The sequence below is a fragment of the Oryctolagus cuniculus genome, chromosome 2, assembly GCF_051225735.1.
Source record: "Oryctolagus cuniculus isolate XC-2025 breed Fujian yellow rabbit chromosome 2, ASM5122573v1, whole genome shotgun sequence".
Lineage (NCBI taxonomy): Eukaryota > Metazoa > Chordata > Mammalia > Lagomorpha > Leporidae > Oryctolagus > Oryctolagus cuniculus.
Genome location: NC_142868.1, coordinates 73,826,494 through 73,847,317, shown reverse-complemented (window position 1 = coordinate 73,847,317; position 20,824 = coordinate 73,826,494). Strand labels below are relative to the sequence as shown.

Below are 20,824 nucleotides of genomic sequence, written 5' to 3'. Positions count from 1 at the left end.
GACAATGCACTGGCTTTCTGGTGTTGTATTAATTAATGTATCATGATACAATGAAATGGTTTGAATATGCAGAGACCACTGGCATTGTGACTCTAATAGTTAATGTCTATAATGGGGTATGATTGCATGAGCCAGTGATCCTTGGAGAACATGCAATGTACACTGGACATAAACAGTGCATTTGCAAAGGAAGCTGGGCAAATTCTTTCATACAATTAAGATGCTGTTCCTGATAAAGAAATAGGAAATAGGCTTCATGCAGTGCTTGAAAGAGCACCAAAGGCTTTAGGGTGGAAAGCCATCCCACGTCTTTTCAGCAGAGCATGAAATCATCCTATTATCTTTTATCAGGTTGCTTACATAAGGGACTAAGTCTTTTAATAATAAAATAGCATGCATCCATATTTCTCCAAGAGAAATTATAGCCACAATACCTCATTTCCTTGTTCCTTCTGACTTCTGTAGAGTCACTTTTGCTGTGCTGTGAACATCATTAGGATTTGACTACAGGATCAATTGTTAGTCTGGATGATTTTTAAGTGGTTTTTCTGATTTTAAAGCCTTCATATAAGTCTGTGTCACAGAATCTTTATTCTCTGGATAATTCATGGGTAACCTAGATAAAATATAGTTCAAGTATTGTTCTTTTTTTTTCTTTTTGTATAGAAATTTATTTATGTATCCATCTATATGTCCATATTTATTGATCTCTCATATTAGCCATGAGTCCATTTTGGTGGGTTATGCCATAAATGTTTTTTTCACTTCCCTGTGAAAAATTGTTTTAATTGATGTCCAATTTTTCTGTCAGGTTGTGCTTGGCTCCTTGCTGCCTCTCATATACTCAGTGATTTTATGCTAATTTTCTGCCCTTTTGCTCAGTCAGTGAAAGCTTTCCCACATTATTTTATTATCAACGAATTTGAATGTCCATTTACTGTCTGGCATTCAATTTTTTAAGGAGGAAATTTGTCCAGAACATCTACAAAGCTGCTTATGTAGCCGCTAATTAGAATTAAAAAAAAAAAAAAAAGAACAAAGAAAAAAGAAAATGCTTGCAGCATGTTAGGAAGGTCGCCTTGACATAATAATCCAAAATGCTCTAATAGATTGGCAGACAACATCTCAGAGTTTAAAAATGAGAACACCAGCCCACAAAGAATGTAGCCTAAACATTTAGGCCCAGATTCATAGTTTTTTCGTCTTTCCATGCACTGTAGCACAGACAGTCCAATATATTTAAAGTATTCCACTTAAATTATACTTCAGGGATTCAGATTTCACTTAGATATGTATTTTTAGTTTCTAATTCAGAGCATAGTTAGAAAAAGTAAACTCTTAATTGCAGACTTTATAGAAAGGGGAATTAAAGAAAACTATATATTTCTCTGTCCAAGGGAAAGAAGACACACATTTCAAGCAAGTCATAATTCTTTATATCCTTTCACATACTTTTGGGATTTATACAAATTATAAATCACTATTTCATAAAGGTATTATTTATAGTAAGGAAAGATGGATGTAAACATTTAATAATGGAAATAATGACTCATTCCAACAATGGAATATTATACAAGGTTTTTTTTTTTTAAGATTTTTTATTTTTTTAACATTTATTTAATGAATATAAATTTCCAAAGTACAGCTTATGGATTACAATGGCTCCCCCATAACTTCCCTCCTACCCACAACCCTCCCCTTTCCCTCTCCCTCCCCCCTTCCATTCACATCAAGATTCATTTTCAATTCTCTTTATATACAGAAGATCAGTTTAGCATATATTAAGTAAAGATTTCAACAGTTTGCACCCACATAGAAACACAAAGTGAAAAATACTGTTTGAGTACTAGTTATAGCATTAAATCACAATGTATGGCACATTAAGGACAGAGATCCTACATGAGAAGTAAGTGCACAGTGACTCCTGTTGTTGACTTAACCAATTGACACTCTTGTTTATGGCATGAGTAATCACCCTAGGCTCTTGTCATGAGTTGCCAAGGCTATGGAAGCCTTTTGAGTTCACCAACTCTGATCATATTTAGACAAGGTCGTAGTCAAAGTGGAAGTTCTCTCCTCCCTTCAGAGAAAGGTTTTTAAAGACATGCTAGTTACTTATTCCAAAAGAGTAATGATTGCATGGTGAGACGTTTTTGCTTCTTAATTTATATCTTTGTTGACACACAGAGCACTCCTGTCTGAGCCTGAGGGGTGAGGTAATCAACAGAGAAGAGCAAGCAGGTGAGCTGGAACTCCCAGCAAGCACTGAGCCTGTAGGGATTAGTCATATCTTGCTGAAAGGGACAATTCCTTCCCTGCAGTCAGCTGCTGCATTATGGATTCTTGCTAATTTGTCTTATTGGGTGTTTCCAAATTTCAAGAGAAACTGCAAATCTAGATTTTCACATAAAACTTTCTACATTGAACAACTGGTAATTAGTTTTTTTTTTTTTTTAAGTGAAAGGTAGGCCAAACAAAAACAATTAAAAATTGTCTGCTAATAAACACAGGTTAAGAGTATATGGCAAATACCTCAGGGTGTGCCCTATCTGTATGAAACATTTTAATAAGAACAGCTCAGTGTTAACTTTGAGCATGGTGGGTTTGAATGAACAAGTTTGGGCTCCTTATAGTTTACTTCTTTGTAGTAACAATTCGATTACCTTTATTTCCTTCCTGTGTTCTTCCCTTTCCTTTGACTTCCTTCCTGTTTTTGTTCCCCATCCCTCTCTGTCTTCCTGGGATCACTAAATATAGGGTGCAGTTTTTCTGACAGTTAGTTGAGTGTTATGTGAATCACCAAGAAGTGTTATGTGGGTAAACCACAGGAGACCGTCAGTGTCAGAGTAAAATTTTCAAGCTTTCTGGGCTGAGACCCTTTTTGTACTCTTTTAAAAATTGCTGAGGCTCCTAAACAACTTTTGTTTTTCGGGGGGTAAAAAATAAATAATATGAATGTCTAAGCATATTATATTATTGGAATTTAAAATAAAAAAATTCTTAATAATTTAAAATAATAATAATAATATACCAGGGTCTTTGTTACCCACATGGGAGTCCTGGATTGAGTTTGAAACTTCTAGCTTTATCCTGGTCCAACCCTGCCTGTTGTGGGCATTTGAGGAGTAAGCAAGAAGATGGAAGATCTTTCTCCATTTGCCTCTCTGTCTCTCTGTTTTTCAAATAAAACAGAAAAAATTAATACAAAAATTAAAAAATAAGAATAATCAACACACATGAAATGAATATTTTTGAACATTAAAAAATTTAAAGATTTTGATTTAATTTTAAATTATACTTAAAGTTACTTTTATATTTTTAAATTTTAATTTTAAAATTAAAAAAATATTTGTTAAAAATTTTATTTATTTATTTATTTATTTTTATTTAGTAAATATAAATTTCCAAAGTACAGTTTATGGATTACATTGGCTTCCCCCCCCCCATAATTTCCCTCCCACACACACCCCTCCCATCTCCCGCTCCCTCTCCCATTCCATTCACATCAAGATTCATTTTCAATTCTCTTTATATACAGAAGATCGATTTAGTATATATTCAGTAAAGATTTCAACAGTTTGCACGCACACAGAAACACAAAGTGTAAAATACTGTTTCAGTGCTAGTTATAGCATTGCTTCACATTGGACAACACATTAAGGACAGATCCCACATGAGAAGTAAGTACACAGTGACTCCTGTTGTTGACTTAACAATTTGACACTCTTGTTTATGGCGTCAGTAATCTCCCTAGGCTCTAGTCATGAGTTGCCAAGGCTATGGAAGCTTTTTGAGTTCGCTGACTTCGATCTTATTCAGACAGGGTCATAGTCAAAGTGGAAGTTCTCTCCTCCCTTCAGAGAAAGGTACCTCCTTCTTTGATGGCCCCATTCTTTCCACTGGGGTCTCACTCGTAGAGATATTTCATTTAGTTTTTTTTTTTTTCCCCCAGAGTTTCTTGGCTTTCCATGCCTAAAATACTATCATGGGCTCTTCAGCCAGATCTGAATGCCTTAAGGGCTGATTCTGAGGCCAGAGTGCTGTTTAGGACATCTGCCATTCTATGAGTCTGCTGTGTATCCTGCTTCCCATGTTGGATCGTTCTCTCCCTTTTTTAATTCTATCAGTTAGTATTAGCAGACACTAGTCTTGTTTGTGTGATCCCTTTGACTCTTAGACCTATCAGTGTGATCAATTGTGAACTGATTGATCACTTGGACTAGTGCGATGACATTGTTACATGCCACCTTGATAGGATTGCATTGGAATCCCCTGGCACATTTCTAACTCCACCATTTGGGGCAAGTCTGATTGAGCATGTCCCAAATTGTACATCTCCTCCCTCTCTTATTCCCACTCTTATATTTAACAGGGATCAGTTTTCAGTTAAAATTTAAACACTTAAGAATAATTGTGTGTTAATTACAGAGTTCAACCAATAGTACTAGAACAAAAATATACTAAAATGGATAAAGTATTAAGTTGTACACCAACAGTCAGGACAAGAGCTGATCAAGTCACTGTTTCTCACAGTGTCCATTTCACCTCAACAGGTTTCCCCTTTGGTGCTCAGTTAGTTGTCGCCAATCAGGGAAAACATATGATATTTGTCACTTTGGGACTGGCTTAATTCACTCAGCATAATGTTTTCCAGATTCCTCCATCTTGTTGCAAATGTCCGGGTTTCATTGTGTTTGACTGCTGTATAGCATTCGATAGAGTACATGTCCCATAATTTCTTTATCTAGTCTACTGTTGATGGGCATTTGGGTTGGTTCCAGGTCTTAGCTATTGTGAATTGAGCTGCAATAAACATTAATGTGCAGACAGCTTGTTTGTTTGCCAATTTCATTTCCTTTGGGTAAATTCCAAGGAGTGGTATGGCTGGGTTGTATGGTAGGGTTACTATTGGAACTCATAGAAGGGTTTGGCAAAGTAGCAGGATATAAAATCAATGCACAAAAATCAACAGCCTTTGTATACACAGGCAATGCCACGGCTGAGGAAGAACTTCTAAGATCAATCCCATTCACAATAGCTACAAAAACAATCAAATACCTTGGAATAAACTTAACCAAGGACGTTAAGGATCTCTTTGATGAAATTTACAAAACCTTAAAGAAAGAAATAGCAGAGGATACCAAGAGATGGAAAAATCTTCCATGCTCATGGATTGGAAGAATCAATATCATCCAAATGTCCATTCTCCCAAAAGCAATTTATAAATTCAATGCAATACCAATCAAGATACCGAAGACCTTCTCAGATCTGGAAAAAATGATGCTGAAATTCATATGGAGACACAGGAGACCTCGAATAGCTAAAGCAATCTTGTACAACAAAAACAAAGCCGGAGGCATCACAATACCAGATTTCAGGACATACTACAGGGCAGTTGTTATCAAAACAGCATGGTACTGGTACAGAAACAGATGGATAGACCAATGGAACAGAATAGAAACACCAGAAATCAACCCAAACATCTACAGCCAACTTATATTTGATCAAGGATCCAAAACCAATCCCTGGAGCAAGGACAGTCTATTCAATAAATGGTGCTGGGAAAATTGGATTTCCACGTGCAGAAGCATGAAGCAAAACCCCTACCTTTCGCCTTACACAAAAATTCACTCAACATGGATTAAAGACTTAAATCTATCACCCGACACCATCAAATTATTAGAGAGCATTGAAGAAACCCTGCAAGATACAGGTACTGGCAAAGACCTCTTGGAAAATACCCCAGAAGCACAGGCAGTCAAAGCCAAAATTAACATTTGGGATTGCTTCAAATTGAGAAGTTTCTGTACTACAAAAGATACAGTCAGGAGAGTGAAGAGGCAACTGACAGAATGGGAAAAAATATTTGCGAACTATGCAACAGATAAAGGGTTGATAACCAGAATCTACAAAGAAATCAAGAAATTCCAAAACATCAAAACAAACAACCCACTTAAGAGATGGGCCAAGGACCTCAATGGTCATTTTTCTAAAAGAGGAAATCCAAAGGGCCAACAGACACATGAAAAATGTTCAAGATCACTAGTAATTAAGGAAATGCAAATCAAAACCACAATGAGGTTTCACCTCACCCCGGTTAGAATGGCTCACATTCAGAAATCTACCAACAACAGATGCTGGAGAGGATGTGGGGAAAAAGGGACACTAACCCACTGTTGGTGGGAATGCAAACTGATTAAGCACTATGGAAGTCAGTCTGGAGATTCCTCAGAAACCTGAATATAACCCTACCGTTCGACCCAGCCATCCCACTCCTTGGAATTTACCTAAAAATTTTAAATTCTAAAATCAAAAGGGAGGGAGTGTTTTAGATATTGGCAAATGTTGTTAATATGTGACTCAATAGAAGATGTCTGGATTTTGCTTTAAATCTGTTGTGATATCACCCACCATGAATCTTCTGGAAAATTCCACTCTGTGAGAGAATGGGTGTAAAAGTAAAAAACAGCCTCTTAGTATTACTACAAACGTAGTTTTGGTATCATGTAACCACTGAGTCTCAGGTCTACCAGGGGTCCTTGATGAACTCTTTCAGAATCAATGGTCTTAGTCCTTGTTGAGCTCATTATATAAGCTGGGACACTGAACAACTGTGATTGATGACCTGCCCCACCTCAACCCTCCATCTCTTTCTATAGCTGCCCCAAACAACTCATTCTTTTGAGTTGAGGCATTATTTTCTATTAAAGTACAAATGCCAGTGGGAAAGAAAACATATTATGGTGTTAACAGCTTTGAACCTTAATGTGAACAAATTTAATTCATTTCAACTTCAGAGAGTCCATGAGAAGAGAAAGGAAATGAAAGAGAAAGGGACAGAAGTAGGGTTAGAAAGATGCCTCTCTCAGGTAAAGGCTCTGTTTCACAGCAGGTCTTGGGAATGTCCTGTTTTCTGGATACTTGGCTCATAGCTATAAAAAGAAGCCATTCCTAAATATGTTTTTATTGCTTATCTTCAAAAGCTAACTGAAATACAGTACCCCGTGGTAACTGACTTCTAATTTAGCATTCATTGATCCAGGAAATGGAAAGAGTACAACTACTAATAAAAAGCCAATAAGAACAAGCCCTGATGATTTCTATGAAAAAAATCTTTATTGATAACCACACAGAAAGCTCCTTATTAATCTATCATCATTTTATTTTGTCTTTCACCTTCCTTTATACCTAGAAATTCCTTATGCTGTCTTTGTCAACGGTAAATTTTTAAAAATAATTTTTTTCTTCTCATTATGACTGACTTATCCTCAGGGACATGCATTGCTATTTTTTCATTCCTAAGACACTACACATTATATTTGAGCATCTGTGCAGAGACATTCTTGAAAATGAAATTTTAGTCTTTGTTAATAGGGAAAAATATAAATATAGAGAAGGTAATGCATGCCATTTCAGCTTACTGTTATTTCTGCGGATAGAATTAAAAACACTTAAATGAAACGAAAACCCAATAAACTTAGTTGTGTCTCAACATTGTAAGTGTTGATTTCTCCCAAGCTGGTGGAAGCAAACACTTTCTGAGGGACGATCTTTCTTATCTAATGTGAGATGGATCTGATGAGCATGCTGGCCCACCTGGGGGTTTGTCTCTGAACTGGGAGGGCTCTGCTGAGATGAGGTCATGCAAACACACCGAGACTGGGTCAGCCTGTGAGTGAGCTCAATGTATAGCATTGGTGAAATGTTTAAACTTAGGAGAAATCACTCACACCAGAGGGGAAAAGTGCAAGAGGCCAAGAATAGATTGAGAAATTAGGTGCAGGGAGCAGGGTGCTGATTGTGGTTGTGATGACTATGGCGGTGTGGGCCTGGGTGACCACCTAGTGGTAAGGGGACTGAGGGAAGAAGGAAACTGCTCCAAAAACAAACATGGCAGTCTTTAGTGTGGTGGAAGAAGCTGCTCTTTAGGATGCTGAACTGGTGTGCCGAGTCCCTTGTGCAAAGTACCAGCAGTATCTTGTTCCAACAGATGTTCATTTACTGATGACTATCACATCAACAGTATCACTGGAACACTTTACATTTCAGTTTTTCCATTGAGACATAATTTTGGGAAAATGACTGTTGGCAAGGCATACAATGCAAGAATATATAACATTAGGGACAAATAAGCCTATTGAATGATTTAGCTGTGGTCTAGGATTTTTATGAAAAACTGCAGTTTTCTACTATTGATTAGCAGAGGGGTCACACGAAGCTTCTTAACTCAAGTCTCAGACAACAACCAGAGTAACCATTAGACTTGTGAGTAAGGATGTTTCCTGTATCAGCCATTACATAACCCCAGCCTTCAAGTGTTTGTATCTGAAATGCCAGGAAGGACACAACAGGGAACAAACTGTTCTTGGTAAGCCCTGCCCAAGTCCCTGACCAACAGAGTTTGCAATTATTTTAGGCTTTTTAATGGGATCATTTGTGTTGCAGGCATTGTAACTGGAATAATGGTTATGTAACACTTGAACTAGACCTTGTGAGACAGGTGGGAACTTACAAGGCAAACTGTTTAGAAGAAGCTTGACTTTTCAGGAAAAAAGGCAAGAAGTTCAGTTTGGTAAATAATTTGTAGAGGGGAATAGGAGATGTGATGAGAAATGAGGAGGTAAGAAAGTATGCTGTATGGTTAGATGAAAACCATAATGTACTTCTTCCTTAGCATAGGTAATTTCTTCCCAGGTGACTGGGTTTGAAAATGTGTATCATTTTACTTATTTACTATTGTTACTGACCTATTTGAGAAAGAAATACAGATACCCCTTGCTGGTTCACTCACCTAACCTGCAATGGCCTCCTCCTGAGGAAGGAACTCAATCTGAGCCTCCTCCACCAGTGGTATAGATTCAGTCTCTCGAACCATCACCACTGCTTCCCAGGCTCTGAACTAGCAGGGAGCTTAAATCAGGAGCTGGGGTAGGGCATTGAATCCTGGAACTCTGATATGAACTTCTGGTGTCTTAACTGCTAGGCCAAACACTTTCCCCTTATTTATTCTTTTAAATTAAAAAGTTTATGTTATAGAATTTCTGGAGGCTTTCTGAAATTTTGATTGGATGTAAAACATGACTTCAGAATGTTTGAAATTTTTTACAATTCTTCATTGTTCTCCAAACTGAGCTAAAGTTAAAGTTGATTTAAATTACGAACTATAGTGTAACTGATAAATAATTTTAATTTGATTGTTAGCTAAAAAAAGCTGTGGGTTTCTTATGAGGACTCACATTGAGTGTTAGCATGATTTTTGTAGAGGGTGGGATGATGACAGAGTTGGGAATGAGAAGCACTCATAACAGAATATTGTGGATGCTAATACATTTTGTATGTAATTTTCCACAGAGGTATCGATTTTAATCAGCTTTGAAGATTTAGCACCACATTTGTCAAGGCAGAAGACTCAAATGTGCAATTTTTTTCTTAGTGGAAAACTCACTATAATGAATGAATGTCCTAAAACATATTAGTTATGTATTAACCTCAACATGCAAGAAAGCACTACATCATTATCTTTCCATGTGAACAAACAGCGACTGCTGCCTAACCAACAGTATAGAAGGCAGAGTCAGCAGAATGTGGCCTGTGAAGATTCCAGTTTGCCTGGCTGACTGTGAAGCAGGGGTATTATTAAAGGCAAGAATATGATGCATAGTGTAATTATACCACTTGTGGCAGGAAAACACCACCTTTTTATCAAAATGGTGTGCTGTGTACATCAAAATTTATGTGATCATCTTTCTCTAGGATATTGTGTTTGCTTAGCTGTTTTGGAGGGGTTTCAAGTCAAGTTTTGATTAATTTTTCATGGTTTTATTTGATTATTGAAGTGTAGCTTGATTGTGTATTTTTTCACTTTATTTTAAACATTGGCAGTCCTGACTATATTTCGCCTCGATGAGTGGGAGAAAATAGCAAAGTAACTGTCATTAGAATAATGGCTTTGAGTACTTTGAACAAATCATTCTAAAGTAGCCTCTTTGGAAGACTAGTGGAAGGCAACACTGAATATCAAGATTCACGGTAGTTGCTGATTTCTTTTTCTGGTATTGGTTGTGATGGTTTCCTCATGAAGCTCCAGTGCAGCATTTATTCCTTTTACATTGCTTCTTATCTCATAATCAGATAGCTGTCACTTGAGAGACCCAGGTAGTTTTCAGTATGTAAGTTACATGGGCGAGGAGCTCTGTTTTGTGATGGTGCTGTAGATATTTATGGTGAGAAATGTAAACGAAGGCCTGGGAAGACTAAGTGTCCATGCGAAGCAAGAATGGAAAGAAGAGCTACTTACGACTTACACTCATGTTGTGAATGATGAGTAATAGATGCCACTTGCAATTGCCAAAGAGAAGTCTACATGGTCTTTGAACATCCAATTTATCTACAAATTCTTTGCAAATTACCTACAGTACTAAGTGTATGAATTGGTACTCTTCTAACTTTATAGTATAGTCTGAATGTGGCCCCAGAGGGATTTTTAATGGATAAGCACTTACTTGAGGATTTATTTAATAAACACTTATTGAATATTGGTTATGTCCCAAGGCAAATATTGTACACTGGGGACTCTAGGAAGCAGAAGGCTTGATTTCAAGAATCTTATTATCTTGCACTGTGGACACATATTAGAATATGAAGTATATTGAAAAATCTCATAAAATGCATATTATGGTTTTCAATTTTTTTGCACTAAAGTAAACAAATCTTTACATTCAGTTTTCCATGTTTCTGAAGGCCTCTTCTATAGGACCCATAGCAGGGAGGAACCAACAATTTGTAAGGCTCAAGGGTGACAGTTTGTATGAAAGACTGATGTCTGAGAACATAATCAATTTTCTTAATGTATGAAAGTCCCCTATGGAAGAATAACATCTTCAGGAATCAAAGATATTTTTATTAGCACAACTTGGCCACTTCTTTTCTTTGAGTTCATAAATATGATTGATTGTGAAATGTAGTGGAACAAGATAAATAAAACTGCAGAGAGCAGTTGCTTTACTATGTCAAGAAGAACCAGTTGGGGTAGGTATTGTGGTACAGTGGGTTAAACCATCACTTAGGATGCTTCCATTTCATACTCGATTTCTTGGATTCGAGTCTCACCTCTACTTCTGATACATCTTCCTGCTAAAGCTCCTGGAAGGCAGCAGATGATGGCTCAAGTACTTGGGTTCCTGCCAGCCATGTTGGGGATTGAGATGGAGTTCCTGATTTCAGTCTAGCCCATCCTTCACTGTTGTGCACAACTGGGGAGTGAACCAGTGCGTGGAGGATCTCTGTCTCTGTCTTCATGTGTGTCTGTCTCTGACATGTAACTCTGCCTTTCAAATAAATAAATAAAACTTAAAAAGAATGACTAACTAACTTAAGAAATACAGTAAATTTTAATTTTTAGATGTCTTAAAAATTGAATGAAGTAAATTATATAGAAGCAAGAGTTAGAAGAAGCCTTTCTGGGAGAATTTTTTAAGGCTTATTTATTTATTTGAAAGGGCTACAGAGAGGCAGAGAGAGAGAGAGAGAGAAAGAGAGAGCATGAATCTTCCATTCTCTGATTCACTCCCCAGATGGGTGCAACAGCTGGAGCTGGACCGGTCTGAAGCCAGGAGACAGGAAGTTTCTTCCACTTGGGCTACTTTCTGCTGCTTTCCCAGGCCATAGCAGAGAGCTGGATTGGAAGTGAAGCAGCCAAGTCTCGAACTGACACCCATATGGGATGCCGGCACTACAGGTAGCTGCTTTATGTGCTATGCCACAGTACAGGCTCCTTTTTCTTGTCTTAAGGTCAGAAAGCACGAATGTGAAAGAGTAAAGTTAAATTACGCTGAGTTGCATGATGGCCAGATAGACAAACACAAAATTACACACATAAACTTATATACATGCACTGCTTTTTAGGGTTACAGTAACAAATTACCATAAATCAAGTGGCTTGAAACAACATACATTTATTCTCTCAAACTTCCAGAAGCAAAGAGCCTGAACTCTGAAGCCCGAAATTAAGGTGTTGGCAGGACTGTGCTCCAGCTGAGGCTCTAGGCAAGAAACCATCCTTGTCTCTTCCATCTTGTAGTGTCTCCAGGTGTTCCTAGGCTTATGGCTGCATCACCCTAATCTCTGCCACCTCAGTCTTCACATGGCCTTCTCTCTCTGTCTCAACTGTTCCTCTGCTTTTCTCTGATAATGACACAACATCGGATTGAGGGTCCACCTGGAAAATCCAAGATGATTTTATTTTGAGAATCTTGACTTAATGTCATTGGTAAGGTTTTCTTTGCCCCAAGAAGGTCACAGTCACAAGTTATGTGTGGATATGTCACTTGGAGGTGGGGTATGGGATAGGGAGCGGGCAGAGTTCAACTGTACATGCAAATGTGTGTTTACATGTATTTATAATTGATTATTATAAAATCATTAAAAAAACCCTGACATTTCTATAGTCAAAATTGGCCAAGTAAGACTCAAAATTTCACTAGAAAATAAATGTTAAATGGTTAACAAAAAATGAAATCTAGATTCAAAAGGATGAATAATGAACCTGATTGCAGCAATGATTTCATGGGTGTGTGCACATATCCAAACTCAACAAATTGTAAACAGTAAATATGAAGGATCTTAAAAAAGTTCATGGGAAATATTTATTGTAGGAAAATTGCATATATTTAAAATTTTTTGCATGAAAATAAACATCTTTTAATTTCTTTTTTTTTATCTTTTATTTAATGAATATAAATTTCCAAAGTACGACTCATGGGTTACAATGGCTTCCCCCCACCCATACCGTCCCTCCCACCCACAACCCTCCCCTTTCCCACTCCCTCTCCCCTTCCATTCACATCAAGATTCATTTTCGATTATCTTAATATACAGAAGATCAGCTTAGTATACCTTAAGTAAGGATTTCAACAGTTTGCTCCCACACCGAAACATAAAGTGAAAAATAATAAATGATTTTTTTTAAATGATGATGAAATCAGATCAGACCTATTGCCATGTTTAATCCCAGCGAGAGTCAAGTTGGGAATTTTTTTTTTTTTTTTACAGAAGATCAGTTTAGTGTACATTAAGATTTCAATCGTTTGCACCCCCATAGAAACACAAAGTGAAATATACTGTTTGAGTACTCATTATAGCATTAAGCCTCAGTGTACAGCACATTAAGGACAGAGATCCTACATGAGGAGTAAGTGCACAGTGACTCCTGTTGTTGACTTTACAAATTGACACTCCTGTTTATGGCATCAGTAATCTCCCTATGCACCAGTCATGAGTTTCCAAGGCTATGGAAGCCCCTTGAGTTCTCCGACTCTTATCTTGTTTAGACACGGTCATCGTCAAAGTGGAGGTTCTCTCCTCCCTTCAGAGAAAGGCACCTCCCTATTTGAAGACCTGTTCTTTCCACTGGGATCTCACTCACTGAGATCTTTTTGCCAGAGTGTCTTGGCTTTCCATGCCTGAAATACTCTCATGGGCTTTTCAGCCAGATCCGAGTGCCTTTAGGGCTGATTCTGAGGCCAGAGTGCTATTTAGGACATCTGCCATTCTATGAGTCTGCTGAGTATCTCACTTCCCATGTTGGATCACTCTTCCCTTTATTCCATCGGTTAGTGTTAGCAGATACTAGACTTGTTTATGTGCTCCCTTTGACTCTTAGTCCTTTCATTATGATCAATTGTGAACTGAAATTGATCACTTGGAATAGTGAGATGGCATTGGCACATGCCACCTTGATGGGATTGAACTGGAATCCCCTGGTATGTTTCCAACTCTACCAATTGGGGCAAGTCAGCCCGAGCATGCCCCAAATTATACATCTCTTCCCTCTCTTATTCCCACTCTTATGTTTAACAGGGATCACATTTCAGTTAATTTTCAACACTTAAGAATAACTGTGTGATAATTACAGAATTAAACCAGTCATATTAAGTAGAACAGACAAAAAAAATACTATGAGGGATGATGTATTAAGTTGTCCATTAGCAGTCAGGGCTATGCTGATCAAGTCACCATTTCTCATAGTGTCCATTTCACTTCAGGAGGTTTCCTTTTTGGTGTTCAGTCAGATGTCACCGATCAGGGAGAACATATGGTATTTGTCCCTTTGGGACTGGCTTACTTCACTCAGCATGATGTGTTCCAGATTCCTCCATTTTGTTGCAAATGACTGGATTTCGTTGTTTCTTACTGCGGTATAGTATTCTAAAGAGTACATATCCCATAATTTCTTTATCCAGTCTACCATTGATGGGCATTTAGGTTGGTTCCAGGTCTTAGCTATTGTGAATTGTGCTGCAATAAACATTAGGGTGCAGACCGCTTTTTTGTTTATCAATTTAAACTCCTTTGGGTAAATTCCAAGGAGTGGGATGGCTGGGTCGAATGGTAGGGTTATATTCAGGTTTCTGAGGAATCTCCAGACTGACTTCCATAGTGGCTTGACCAGTTTGCATTCCCACCAACAGTGGGTTAGTGTCCCTTTTTCCCCACATCCTCGCCAGCATCTGTTGTTGGTAGATTTCTGAATGTGAGCCATTCTAACCGGGGTGAGGTGAAACCTCATTGTGCTTTTGATTTGCATTTCCCTGATTGCTAGTGACCTTGAACATTTTTTCAAGTGCCTGTTGGCCATTTGGATGTCCTCTTTTGAAAAATGTCTATTGAGGTCCTTGGCCCATCTCTTAAGTGGGTTGTTGGTTTTGTTGTTGTGGAGTTTCTTGATCTCTTTGTAGATTCTGGTTATTAACCCTTTATCTGTTGCATAGTTTGCAAATATTTTTTCCCATTCTGTCGGTTGTCTCTTCACTCTCCTGATTGTTTCTTTTGCAGTACAGAAACTTCTCAATTTGATGCAATCCCAATAGTTGATTTTGGCTTTGACTGTCTGTGCCTCCCGGGTCTTTTCCAGAAATTCTTTGCCTGTGCCAATATCTTGAAGGGTTTCTCCAATGTTCTCTAATAACTTAATGGTGTCAGGACGTAGATTTAGGTCTTTAATCCACGTTGAGTGGATTTTTGTGTAAGGTGTAAGGTAGGGGTCTTGCTTCATGCTTCTGCACGTGGAAATCCAGTTTTCCCAGCACCATTTATTGAATAGACTGTCCTTGCTCCAGGAATTAGTTTTAGATCCTTGATCAAATATAAGTTGGCTGTAGATGTTTGGATTGATTTCTGGTGTTTCAATTTTGTTCCATTGGTCTATCCATCTGTTTCTGTACCAGTACCATGCTGTTTTGATTACAACTGCCCTGTAGTATGTCCTGAAATCTGGTATTGTGATGCCTCCGGCTTTGTTTTTGTTGTACAAGATTGCTTTAGCTATTCGAGGTCTCTTGTGCCTCCATATGAATTTCAGCATCATTTTTTCTAGATCTGCAAAGAATGTCTTTGGTATCTTGATTGGGATTGCATTGAATCTATAAATTGCTTTTGGGAGAATGGACATTTTGATGATGTTGATTCTTCCAATCCATGAGCATGGAAGATTTTTCCATTTTTTGGTATCCTCTTCTATTTCTTTCTTTAAGGTTTTGTAATTTTCATCGTAGAGATCTTTAACGTCCTTGGTTAAGTTTATTCCAAGGTATTTGATTGTTTTTGTAGCTATTGTGAATGGGATTGATCTTAGCAGTTCTTTCTCAGTCATGGCATTGCTTGTGTATACAAAGGCTGTTGATTTTTGTGCATTGATTTTATATCCTGCCACTTTGCCAAACTCCTCTATGAGTTCCAATAGTCTCTTAGTAGAGTTCTTTGGATCCTCTAAGTACAGAATCATATCGTCTGCAAAGAGGGATAGTTTGACTTCTTCCTTCTTGATTTGTATTCTTTTGATTTCTTTTTCTTGTCTGATGGCTCTGGCTAAAACTTCCAGAACTATGCTTAAATAGCACTGGTGAGAGTGGGCATCCCTGCCTGGTGCCAGATTTCAGTGGAAATGCTTCCAACTTTTCCCCATTCAATAGGATGCTGGCTGTGGGTTTTTTATAAATTGCTTTGATTATATTGAGGAATGTTCCTTCTATACCCAATTTGCTTAGAGTTTTCATCATGAAAGGGTGTTGAATTTTATCAAATGCTTTCTCTGCATCAATTGAGATAACCATATGGTTTTTCTTCTGCAGTCTGTTAATGTGGTGAATCACATTGATTGATTTGCGAATGTTGAACCATCCCTGCATACCAGGGATGAATCCCACTTGGTCTGGGTGGATGATTTTCCTGATGTGTTGTTGTACTCTATTGGCCAGAATTTTATTGAGGATTTTTGCGTCTATGTTCATCAGGGATATTGGTCTGTAATTTTCTTTCAGTGCTGCATCTTTCTCTGGCTTAGGGATTAAGGTGATGCTGGCTTCATAGAAAGAATTTGGGAGGATTCCATCTTTTTCGATTGTTCTGAATAGTTTGAGAAGAAATGGGATTAGTTCTTCTTTAAATGTCTGGTAAAATTCAGCAGTGAATCCATCTGGTCCTGGGCTTTTCTTTGTTGGGAGGGCCTTTATTACTGTTTCAATTTCTGTCTCAGTTATGGGTCTATTTAGGTTTTCGATGTCTTCCTGGTTCAATTTAGGTAGATTGCATGTGTCCAGGAATCTATCCATTTCTGATAGGTTTTTCTGTTTGCTGGCATACAGGTCCTTGTAGTAATTTCTGATGATTCTTTTTACTTCTGTGGTGTCTGTTGTTACGTTTCCTTTTTCATCTCTGATTTTATTGATTTGGGTCTTTTCTCTTCTTTTTTTAGTTAGTTGGGCCAATGGGGTGTCAAGGGTGTCAATTTTGTTTATTTTTTCAAAAAACCAGCTTCTCGCTTGGCTGATTTTTTATAATGTTTTTCTTGATTCAATCCTGTTGATTTCTTCTCTGGTTTTAATTATTTCTCTTCTCCTACTAGATTTGGGTTTGGTTTGCTGCAGTTTTTCTAGGTCCTTGAGGTGCGCTGAAAGCTCATTTATTTGGTACCTTTCCAATTTCTTGATATAGGCACCTATTGCTATAAATTTGCCTCTCAATACTGCTTTTGCTGTATCCCATAAGTTTTGATATGTTGTGTTGTTGTCTTCATTTACTTCCAGAAAGTTTTTGATTTCTCTTTTGATTTCTTGAATGACCCAGTGTTCATTCAGGAGCATGTTGTTCAGTCTCCATGTGTTTGCATACTTTCTGGGGTTTCCTGAGTTGCTAATTTCCAGCTTCATCCCACTGTGGTCTGAGAAGCTGCATGGTATGATTCTAATTCTTTTAAATTTGCTGAGACTTGCTTTATGGCCTAGTATGTGATCAATCCTAGAGAAGGTTCCATGCACTGCTGAGACATCTTTTAATTTCATCTTCCTATAAACTTCTTGAAGTACCATCTTTGTGCAGTTTTTTTTGTATATCAGTTATACTTCAATAAAGCCATTAAAATGCATAAATGATAAGAGATGGAAATGAAAATCACGAGATACAAATATATTGCCTACCAAGTTGGTAGAGATTCACTACTCAGTGTTGTTGAGAGTGCATTGACACACACATTTGCAAACACCTGTGTCAGCCTTTCTGGAAGCAGGGTGGCAGACTGCAACAGAAATGAACACATATAATACACTGTTAATGTGTTAATAAAAATGAATCAGATTAAAAATAGATTTAATACGTACTAATATATTAATTGCCTTCCTTACTTCAATAGGAAAATAGAGGTCATATTTTACAACCAGATATCATGCAGTCATAAATATCACATTTCAAAAGGATATGAAAAGTATTCATCATACTTTTTATTAGTAGGAACAATATCTTCATTCTGTGACATATGACTTTAACTTTTAATTTGATATATTGTACATGAAAATAAAAATACAAAATCAAGTATATCGTATTCTTCCCATTATGTGAATCAATCAAAATGTATTTAAATATGAGGGTACTTCAAAAAGTTAAAATTAAAAGGTAAGTGTTTAGGTGCAAAGTAACTTTGAAAACTGCTTAGTTTCTACATAATATACATTTGTTAAAAAGATTTATTTGAAAGTCAGACTGACAAAGAGGGAGGGAGAAGGAGAGAGAAAGAAATCTACCATTTGTTGGTCCACTCCCCGAATGGCCACAATGGCAGAGCCTGGGCCAGGTTGAAGCCAGGAGCCAGGAGCTTCTTGGTTCTCTTAGATGGATAGCAGAGGCCCAAGAACTTGGACCATTTTCCATTGCTTTCCAAGGCACATTAGCAGTGAGCTGGATTTGAGGTGGAACAGCAGAAATTTGAACTGGTCCTCTGTTATGGGATACCAAAGTCATAGGCGGTAGCTTTGCACACTGCACCACAGTGTCTGATCCATAATATGCACTTTTAATTAGTTTCTTGAAGAGCTTTCATATATGCACATGGACTGACTATAAATAAACCATCAAAATATTACGACTAATAATTTCAGAATTATGGAACTACTGAAAATAATTTTTAATAATTTACTGAAGTTTTCAAATTGTTTATAAAATAAAAGATGATATTCTTTTTTTAAAGGTTTATTTATTTATTTGAAAGTCAGAGTTAAACAGAGAGGGGAGAGAGGCGGAGAGAGAGAGAGAGGTCCTGCATCCAATGGTTCATTCCTCAATTGGCCGCAACGACCAGATCTGAAGCCAGGGGCCAGGAACTTCTTCCAGGTTTCCCACGTATGTGCAGGGGCCCAAGGATTTGGGACATCTTGAACTGCTTTTCCAGGTCATAGCATAGAGCTGGATTGGAAGTGGAGCAGCTGGGTCTCGAACTGGCTCCCATATGGGATGCCAGTGCTTCAGGTCAGGGCATTATATCGCTGGCCCCAAAAGATGATATTCTTAAAAATGAAATAATTCTTTGGCTGTTCCCTACTGTGATAGAAAATGGGATCAGCTACTTAGATTCCTAAGCATCAAATGACCCTGCATAGTGTGTGTGTGTGTGTGTGTGTGTGTGTGTGTGTTGTAAAAAATGAAGTTGTGGTGATTTCATGTACATCGGCCAGCTTGCCATGAACCCTGACAGAAGTACTTCAGATGAGCTGATTTTTAGTTTAAGAAATGTGGTCCCTTTGTGGATTGTTTTCCTCATCTGTAAATGAAGATGTTGAGGAGAAATAAGTCACTGTGCCAGCCTAACTCAAAGGGAGGAGATTACACAAGGGCATGGATACCAGCTGATTGAGGGGCCTCTTTGAGTCTGTGTACCACACTGACTTTCCAAGTCCTTGACTGTTAGACATTTATTCATGAAATGAAAGAGAAGGAATCTTCTACTTTATTTGTATGTATGATCAGTGCTTAGTGCATAGTAGATGTGCAATACATGCTTACCTATTCAATTTTTTCATTCGTGTAACAAGTATATGTCAACACTAACCAGGTGTCAAGTACCCTTTTAGGTGCTGAGACATGTCAGAACAAAGTCCTTGGCTTCACAGAGCTCACACTCTACTGAAGGGAGATAATATACTATGTCAACTTGTATCTGTGTTATACCTGTTAGGGAGCACAACCAAAGAGGGAAAAGTGAGTTTGATGGAATAGAAGGTGAGTGACTGTGAAGGGATTGCTATTTACACAGGATGGTCAGGGCAGATCCCGTTGAGGGGATATTTGAATAGAAACTGAAGGAAGTAGGGGAACCAGCCATGAAAAGTCTAGGTCATGGGTGCGTGGGTGGGCAGCGTCTGGTCTGTGGGCTGAATCAGGCCTCTAAATCGTGTCATCTTTTCCTGCCAAGGCCACCTCAGGTGAGACTAGGAATTTAATAAAACAATAGGAGGGTAATTTTTAAATCAATAGTTTTGCACAGCCCACAAATGATGTTATAAATATCCAAGTGGTCCTAGCTAGAAAAATATTTTCCCACCCATGGTGGGAAAGGGAGCTTGTGATGGCCATGAGAAGGGGCTTCTGAGACCTCTGATGGTCCCCTGGGAGTGGGTGGTTGTTGGTTACTGCCAAGCAGCCAGCTGCTGCTCTAGTCCGTCACTGTTTGCCAGTGACTGAGCGTGGCAGGATACAAAGGCAGACCAACTGTGAGGAGATGAAGGGCCCCTGTGTTGGGCAGCCTGGGCAAGAGGAGTCTATCACCAGCTTTGCCAAAATTATCTTAGTCTTGGGCTATGTTTTCTGACTTCCTGCTTCACTTCATTTCCCATCTTCAGCCTCCTTCAATCTCTCCTCATTTTACCTCACAGACTTTCCCCGCAAGATGTCTCTTGCCTGTCAAGTAGCATTTTGGTGTCTGCTGCTTATAAAGTGTTCTGAGTAGAGGTTACCCAAGTGCAAAAGCCCTGAGCAGCTTGGCATTTTCAGGGAACATCAAGGAGGTCAGTGTAGCTCTAATGCAGTGAACAGAGGGAAGAGCAGTGGGAGATCAAGACAGAAACACATTTGAAGACCTTGCAGAAGAAAAATACTTGAGTTGGCTGTTATGCCATCCCCCTCCCCCCTTTTAAGGAAGGGATCAAAAGTGTTAAACAATGCCATGTGTGTCAATTACAGGATTTAAAGGAAGGGCATAATAAAAACCAGTACCTGACAATCTTCTCATTAGCAACACTCAACATCTGTCTAGGTAGTAAATGTAAGTGGCCCAGTTCTGGGCCATTAAAATTTTGATGTTACTCATTAAAGCGACTTACAAGCCTTAGTTCAAAGGGCTGTTGCATGGTATCTGTGAGAATGGGGCAGTAGAGTATATTTTATGCAAATCTAATAGATTTGTAATGAATGATCTTGCTTAATAAGTAGTTAGACCATTTGGGCATTTACTTGAGAGTGACCACAAATGTCTTTGTCTAAAACTATTTTACAGGTCTAATCA

At 38.1% G+C, this 20,824-nt stretch overlaps 1 long non-coding RNA gene across 5 annotated transcripts in view; it reads left to right on the top strand.

Moving 5' to 3' along the window:
* LOC149127834 (uncharacterized) overlaps positions 1–20,824 on the top strand; it is a 182,932-nt gene that overhangs the window by 57,862 nt on the left and 104,246 nt on the right. For 4 of the 5 annotated variants that reach the window (XR_016229080.1, XR_016229082.1, XR_016229084.1 and 1 more), the window contains exon 2: positions 11,574–11,737. This is a non-coding gene — a long non-coding RNA (uncharacterized LOC149127834). Of the gene's footprint in view, positions 1–11,573; positions 11,738–11,974; positions 12,415–20,824 lie in introns of those variants that run through there. The other variant, XR_016229081.1, reaches the window with a different exon arrangement.